Source organism: Schistocerca piceifrons, chromosome 9 (genome assembly GCF_021461385.2).
Source record: "Schistocerca piceifrons isolate TAMUIC-IGC-003096 chromosome 9, iqSchPice1.1, whole genome shotgun sequence".
Taxonomy (NCBI): Eukaryota; Metazoa; Arthropoda; class Insecta; order Orthoptera; family Acrididae; genus Schistocerca; species Schistocerca piceifrons.
In genome coordinates, this window is record NC_060146.1 from 207,665,911 (window position 1) to 207,671,910 (window position 6,000).

At 46.6% G+C, this 6,000-nt stretch overlaps 1 protein-coding gene across 1 annotated transcript in view; it reads right to left on the reverse strand.

Annotated features, from left to right (window-relative positions):
- The window catches only part of LOC124717288 (peroxidase-like), a 128,115-nt gene extending 122,448 nt beyond the window's left edge, over positions 1-5,667 (reverse strand). The window contains exon 1 of the mRNA XM_047244102.1: positions 5,648-5,667. The gene's annotated coding sequence lies outside the window, so the exon portion shown is untranslated. The remainder of the gene's footprint in view (positions 1-5,647) is intronic.
- Between the last annotated feature and the right edge of the window lie 333 nt (positions 5,668-6,000).

Here is a 6,000-nt window from a genome sequence, read left to right on the forward strand (position 1 = left end):
AGATCTGAAAATCGACGAGGAGGTACTGAATCGAATTAGGGAGAACAGATGCTTAGTGTACAACTTGCCTAAACCGAAAGATAGGTTGAAGGACACATCTCGAGGTTACGAGTTTTGTGTCCTCAGCTGAGGACCTCCCATCTGCCTGTCAGGATTACATAGGCGGTGGGTCTTTGAGGTACAGAAATATACGAATAGCGACTAGTTAACCCTCACCACTTTATTCCTTAAAAACACATTATAACACATTGCACCGGCTGGTGTGACCGAGCGGTTCTAGGCGCTTCGGTCTGGAACCGTGCGACCGCTACGGTCGCAGGATCGAATCCTGCCTCGGGGATGGATGTGTGTGATGTCCTTAGGTTAGTTAGGTTTAAGTAGTTTTAAGTTCTTGGGGACTGATGACCTCAGATGTTAAGTACCATAGTGCTCAGAGCCATTTGAGCAATTTTTAACACATTCCAAAACAAAACGAAAACGACGCACCATGAAATAGTTATCCGAATGGGCCGGAAATCAGCAGATGTGATGTACATGTTCAGGCAAACAAGTGATCACAGTTTCCAAAAAAATCGACAATTCATTCAAGAAAAAGAGCTTCACAAAGTGAGCAAACCAATATCGCTTTAGTACACATATGGTAATTGAAAAGAGATCCAGAGGCATTCCTGGCGGAGGTAGGGTTTGGCAAGCACGAACACAAGCTTTTAAAATGCAATCTTTTTAAAATGTTGTCATCTGCTGGGGGCATATCTTGCTGATATGTAAGCCCGGGATGGCTCGCCATGAAGGACAACAAAATGGGGTATAGAATATCGTCGGCGTACCGCTGTGGTGTAACGGTGCCGCAGATGACGACCGAAGGGTTCCTGCCGTGAGAAGAAGTGCCACCCCGGGCCATCACTCTGATCACCTGGCCATATGGCGGGCGACACTCAGGCTGGTGACCAGACGCCACCTGGGGTGTCTGCAGATACGTCTTTGCTGGTCATTGGGGCTCAGTTCGAGGCGAGGCTCATCACTGAAGACACATGTAGTCCAGCCAGTGAGGTTCCAGACCGAAGACGTTTGTGGAGAAGACCCGGAAAGCGGTTGGATACCAACATGACTGTCGCCCGCTGTATAGCTTGACGACCAGGAATGATTGTCTGGGGGGTGCACACTTCTTTTCACAGCAGGACCTCTTTGGGTTTCGTCCTCAGCGCCCTTACGGCACAGCGGTACGTCGACGATTATCTATGCCCAGTTGGTTGCCCTTCATGCAAGCCATCCTGGACTTAGATTTCAGCAAGGTAATGCCGCCCGCATATGGCGAGAGTTTCCAATGCTTGTCTTCCTGCTTGCGAAACCTTACATTGGCCAGCAAGGTAGCTGATTCTCTCCTCATTTGAGAACATTTGGAGCGTTATGGGCGGGGTCCCCCCAACCAGCTCTGGATTTTGATGATCTAGCGCTCCAATTGGACCGAATTTGGCACAGGAATCCCTCACTAGGATGTCCAACATATCAACCATTGCCAACTGCGGGCCGAAAATACGTATGTTCCTCGTCGTAACGACGCGAACTGAAAAACAGCGCTGTTCTGCGCGGCTGGCCAGCGACACGATTACTGCTAGTGTGGTGTCACCGCCAGACACCACACTTGCTAGGTGGTAGCCTTTAAATCGGCCGCGGTCCAGTAGTATACGTCGGACCCGCCTGTCGCCACTATCAGTGATTGCAGACCGAGCGCCGCCACACGGCAGGTCTAGAGACACTTCCTAGCACTCGCCCCAGTTGTACAGCCGACTTTGCTAGCGATGGTTCACTGACAAAATACGCTCTCATTTGCCGAGACGATAGTTAGCATAGCCTTCAGCTACGTCATTTGCTACGACCTAGCAAGGTGCCATTGCCAGTTACTTTTGAGATTATGAATAATGTACCATCAAGAGCGATGTTCACCATTTATGGATTAAAGTTAAGTATTCCAGCAGCAACGTACGTTTTTTGCTAAAGTCTAATTTCCTTGACCTGTTCCAGACCTCACGCCAGCCTGCGTGACCTAAAACGCGTGCCTTTCGGCTTCCTCTAGTATACCGGGTTGGCTCTCTTGCCAACCCACAACAGCTAGTATGTGTGTGTGTGTGTGTGAAGGCGCCTCTGCGGCGGGCGTTTAGTGCCACCGTAGTCTTCAGTATTCCAAAACAGCGCCAGCTCGAGTTCGTGTACCCACGAGAGAGTGCTGCGTCCAAATGGTTTATTTGGTAATGGAGAGAAGTTTGGGAGGTAGAGGGGGGATCGATACTCGATAGTGTAAGCAGGTTAAAATGAATTGAGGTTGAAACAGGTATGCAGAGGTGGAGGATTTGCACAGGACAACGTATCGTGGAGAGCTGCCGCTAATCAGTCTTCAGACTGCACAACATCAACATAGTATAATCTTGATGCGGACAATAGTAACAAATACGAGTGGCGTTTGATAAGTACTGCAACACATCTTTTTCCTCGGCCAATTTCAGTTGAAAAAAATGCGGAATTTGTTGTGGGACTCCATCGAATACGCCCACTTCAACCCCTATCGTTTCATGAAATTGCGGTAGGTGGCGCCGCTATACCTAAATGGTGTCTGTAACACAGGTTCGTTCCAAGTAGGGAGCTGTCGTTGAGTTTCTTTTGGCGGAAAATAAGAGCATCGCAGATGTTGATATGCGCTTGCAGAAGAGCTACGGTGACGAGGCAGTTAACGAAAGCACGGTGAGTCGTCGGGCGGGATGCCTGTCGTCATCACGACAAGGGTGCGCAAACCTGTCCGATCTCCCGCGTCCCGGCCGGCCGCTCACAGCTGTGACTCCTGCGGTGTTGGGACGTGAGGACACTCTCACTCGAGATGATCGACCCCTCCGTTGGTAGTGCTCGTCCACCAGTTGCGGTACTCAAAGGTGTGGACCCGCTGAGTTCCTCGCCATTTAACAGAGAGGTCACAGTTCGTAGTAATTGACGGAAAGTCATCGAGCAAAACAGAAGTGATTTCTGGCGTTCCCCATGGTAGTGTTATAGGCCCTTTGCTATTCCTTATCTATATCAACGATTTGGGAGACAATTTGAGCAGCCGTCTTCGGTTGTTTGCAGATGACGCTGTCGTTTATTGATTAATAAAGTCATCAGAAGATCAAAACAAACTGCAAAACGATTTAGAAGAAATATCGGAATGATGCGAAAAGTGGCAGTTGACCTTAAATAACGAAAAGTGTGAGGTCATCCACACGAGTGCTAAAAGGAACGCGTTAAACTTCGGTTACAGGATAAATCAGTCTAATCTAAAAGCCGTAAATTTAACTAAATACCTAGGTATTACAATTACGAACAATTTAAATTGGAAGGAATACACAGAAAATGTTGTGGGGAAGGCGTTTTATTGGCAGGGCACTTAGAAACTGTAACAGACCTAACAAGGAGACTGCCTACACTACGCTTGTCCGTCCACTTTTAGAATACTGCTGCACGGTGTGTCATCCTTACCAGATAGGACTGACGGAGTACATCTAAAAAGTTCAAAGAAAGGCAGCGCGTTTTGTATTATCGCGAAATAAGGGAGAGAGTGTCACTGAAATGATACAGGATTTTGGATGCACATCACTAAAAAAAAAGGCGTTTCTCGTTGCAACGGAATCTTCTCGAGAAATTCCAATCAACAACTTTCTCCTCCGAATGCGAAAATATTTTGTTGACACCGACTTACGTAGGGAGGAACGATCACCAAGATAAAATAAGGGAAGACAAAGGTGTACATTCTTACCGCGCGCTATACTAGATTGGAATAAGAGAGGATTGTGAAGGTGGTTCGATGAACCCTCTGCCAGGCGCTTTAGGGGGTGTAGGACGTCAAACGGGCCGACTTCGAGAAGGAGAGTCACTACAGGACATTTTGATTTGCACTGTCTATACTTTTACAAATAAATTCATAAAACTCTGTCAGCATGACCAGGAAGGATTCAGGATTCACACTCATAGCAGTGGCAGTTCAGAAACGCAAAAAATAATATTTTTTAAAGGTGAAATTTCATGATTTTTTTCACTTACTGTTGGCTGCATTTGTCGCTATAGGTACACTTTTCTTCATAAGTAAGAGAGATTCCTCGATGAATTTTGCACAGCTTACAAACCATACTTACAGGTGTATGAAACACTAGAATTTATTTAATCTACCGAAAAATGAATGGGCTGTTACGTTTTGAACTTCGTGTTTACAGAAAACTCGAATTTTATAGTTAATTATGTCAATTTTTACCACAGTTTTTAACATATTTGGGAAATTCTAGAGTTTCATACGCCTGTAAGTATGGTTTGTATGCTGTGCAAAATTCATCGAAGAGTCTCTCTTACTCATGAAGAAAAGTGTACCTACAGCAACAAATGCAGCCAATACCAAGTGAAAAAAATGATGAAATTTCACATGTATAAAAAGTTTGTTTTGTTATTTTTTTTGAACTTCCTCTGCTATGAGTATGAATCCCGAAACGCCGGCCGGAGTGGCCGTGCGGTTCTAGGCGCTACAGCCTGGAGCCGCGAGACCGCTACGGTCGCAGGTTCGAATCCTGCCTCGGGCATGGATGTGTGTGATCTCCTTAGGTTAGTTAGGTTTATGTAGTTCTAAGTTCTAGTGGACTGATGACCACAGCAGTTAAGTCCCATAGTGCTCAGAGCCATTTGAACCATTTGAATCCCGAATCCTTTCTGGTCATGCTGACAAAGTTTTACGAATTTATTTGTAAAAGTACACACAGAAGAAATTAAAATGTCCTGTGGTGCCTCTCCTGCTCCAAGTCGTCTCGTTTCACGTCCTACCCCCCTTTAATGTGATTTGCACAGTACCCATGTAGATATAGATGTAGAAGACCGTAAAGAGCAACGAAGGACCATTTGTACGGAATTGCTTGCGCGTTACCAAGCTGACTGTGACAATTTTTTGTCCAACATCGACACAGGCACTGAAAAAAGGGTTCATCACTTCGAACTGGAAACAAAACGGCAATCTGTGGACTGGTGCCACACCGTCCCTTCTCTGAAGAAAAAGTTCAAAGCACACCCTCAGCTGGTAAAGTGATGGTGACAGTTATGTGGGACTCTGAAGGGTTATTCTGTTTGGTGTTTTCCCTCATGGTGCAACGACCAACTAGGAGGTGTATTGCGCTACCCTCAGGATATTGAAGAAACGACTTCAGCGCTTTCTTCGCCACAAACATGGAAACCACCTCTCCCATGACAACGCGAGTCCTCGCCCGGGTCTGCGCACTTCATTGGACTGTTCCTCCTCGTCGCACCTTCCGACTCCCACCTGCTGGGCCCAATGAAGGATACACGCCGCGGGATGCAGTATGCGGATGACGAGGTGGTTTCTGATGCAGCGAGGCGTTTGCTCCGACGTCGACCAGTACAGTGGTGCTATGAGGGCGTACGGGCCTTGACAGTAAGATGGCGTGAGGCCGTCGCACTGAACGGAGATAGCGTTGAAAAGTAGAGTTTTACAGCCAAAAGGGTGTGGAATAATATGCTGCATTGGAATCGCGAATAAAACCAACCTGCTTTCAGGAAAAAATGTGTTGCACTACTTTTTGAACGCCGCTCTTACCATGGTAACAAACGCAGAACGAGTGCTTTAAGTTACCTGCAACGTTCCGCTGACGATGTCTGGTGCGGAATAACATTGGCAAGCGAGGCTTCACCCCTTTTAAGTAGCTGCGATATCTGGAGTTTCAACTGCAGATAAGTTTTTTGACGTCAACGTAAGACTATCGTATTTCGTAAAATGTCCAAGCATATGTTGTGCGGTTACAACTAATTGGTTGACACACCGTGTGCCTACCTCCAACACTATTAGTTTGGATGATTTACTGTCTAAGATATTACCGTTTATCAGCCAGAAAAAAACGGTCGGGCAGGCACCAAAGCTAGCTACCACGGTGGAAATAATTAGTGTTGGTAGCAGAGGTGGATTCATGAGACGGCGAAGGAGGGCGA